Below are 2,106 nucleotides of genomic sequence, written 5' to 3' on the forward strand. Positions count from 1 at the left end.
TGCTCCTCAGTGGCCAGAACTGTGTACAGAGATCAGGGCCCTGGCAGATAACAAATGTTTCCAACAAGAATTGGGACTGGACCCACAAATGCCCATTGTGCATGGTCCTTGTATCATTGACTCTCTCTCAGGTGGGGTCAAGAATTCAGCTATGAATACTCTACCTCATGAATATGTAAATGAGCCGAGGAGCACTAGGTTAAGTAGGGACCTGTCTGTGTCCTCACAGCACCCACCATCACACCTTCCCCCACAGAGGCCCTGACAGCACCACCCTCAGCATGGACTGGAGCTGGAGCATCCTCCTCCTGGTGGCAGTGGCCACAGGTAAGGAGATCCCCAGCCCTGGGCGGACGAGGGCACCAGGGCCAGTCAGGGCTCAGCACCCACTGCTGTCTCCTCTCCACAGGTGTTCACGCCCAGGTCCAGCTGGTGCAGTCTGGGGCTGAGGTGAGGAAGCCTGGGGCCTCCGTGAAGGTCTCCTGCAAGGCTTCCGGGTATACCTTCAGCAGCTATGTTATGCACTGGGTATGACAGGCACCAGGTCAAGGGCTTGAGTGGATGGGATGGGTTTACCCTAATGATGGTAGCACAAGCTACGCACAGAAATTCAAGGGCCGAGTCACCATCACCGCAGACAAGTCCAGCAGCACAGCCTACATGGAGCTGAGCAGTCTGAGGCCTGAGGACACAGCCACATATTACTGTGCGAGACACACAGTGTGACGACCCACATCCTGAGAGGGACAGAAACCCTGGGGGAGAGGACAGCTGTGTGGGGCTGAGGAAGGAAGGGAACAATTATTCCCCTGAAGTTCTCATACAGAGTCAGGTACCAGAGATGGAGAAGAAGATCTCAAATGCTCATCTGTCATTCAGGGAAAGGTGTCACGAGTCCAGGTGTCTGCAGGAAGATGCAGGGTCAGCATTGCCTGACACAGGTCCTTATCATTTGTCATTGCTTCTGTAGAGGGCACATATGCACCTCCCTGGTCTCTGGATGAGGGGAGTTAGTTCAGGCATCATCTGGGATTACGTGTTGGTGTCAGATTCAGGGTTTGGACTGCAGATCCCCCAGCCATTCCTCCCACATTCCCCTGTGTCTGAAAAGGGAATGATGCTTCAATATAGGTAAGTATAAAGAATGAAGGGTGAACTCCTACTGCCCAGTCCAATGTCCAACATCAGGCTGATGACCTTCTGGGAGGACGATCCTGACTCCTGGTAGCAAAGTCATGGTGACGGATGAGCCAGATTCTAGCACATTCCACCTCAGTTTTCTCCTGCAGGGCTGAGCTCCTGAAGAGGCTCCTCCTCTGACCACAGCCTGCAGTGTCCCTGTCCCTGGCGCAGGACTGCTATCCTCCCACACAGGGAGCACTGTAGGCAGACCCTCGATGACGTGGGAACCACATCCAGCCTGTCTGACTTCCATGTCCCTGCTCAATCACAGTACCACACACTCGGGGTACAGTCTACACACATTGACTCCTCACAGTCTGGAGGTCAGAGGAGGATGTCAGTTTCCCTGGACAGACATCAAGGTGTTGGCAGGACGACACGTGCCCAGAGGCTTGGGAGGGGGCAGTGATCTGAACAAGTGTGCTCCCCAACATTACATATTGAAATCCTAACCCCACAGAGGACAGTGCTAGCAGATGGGGTCTCTGGGAGAGTCTGGGTGATGAAAGCAGAGTCCTCATGAGAGGGATCAGAATCTTTCGAAATGCGGCCCTTGAGAGCCTGCGTGTACCTTCATGTTATGACACTGTGAGAATTGCCAGATATGAACCGTTATGAGGGCTCTCATTATTGATGACCATGCTGGCACCTTGACCTTGCATTGCCACATCCAGAACTGTCGGAAATACGATGTGATTATACACTACCCAGGATGCCATATTCTTCTATAGCAGCCTGAGCAAACTCAGACAGTGGTCTGCTTCTGTGTCTTTCCTAGTTCAAGAACCACTCTCCTTACATCCTGACTCGTGCCCCGTTCCCCATCCCCACAGCCTGGAGGAGTCACCTCACATCACCGGTCACATTGTTTTCTTTCTCCCCTGATCTCCTCTGCCTCGCTCTGGCGTGAACACTTGTGACTGC

The 2,106-nt window shown here is 53.3% G+C and overlaps 1 pseudogene; it reads left to right on the forward strand.

Annotated features, from left to right (window-relative positions):
- The first annotated feature begins 241 nt into the window (after positions 1–241).
- Positions 242–726, forward strand: LOC105310238 (annotated as a pseudogene).
- Positions 727–2,106: the final 1,380 nt, after the last annotated feature.

Source organism: Pteropus vampyrus, unplaced genomic scaffold (genome assembly GCF_000151845.1).
Source record: "Pteropus vampyrus isolate Shadow unplaced genomic scaffold, Pvam_2.0 Scaffold1517, whole genome shotgun sequence".
Lineage (NCBI taxonomy): Eukaryota > Metazoa > Chordata > Mammalia > Chiroptera > Pteropodidae > Pteropus > Pteropus vampyrus.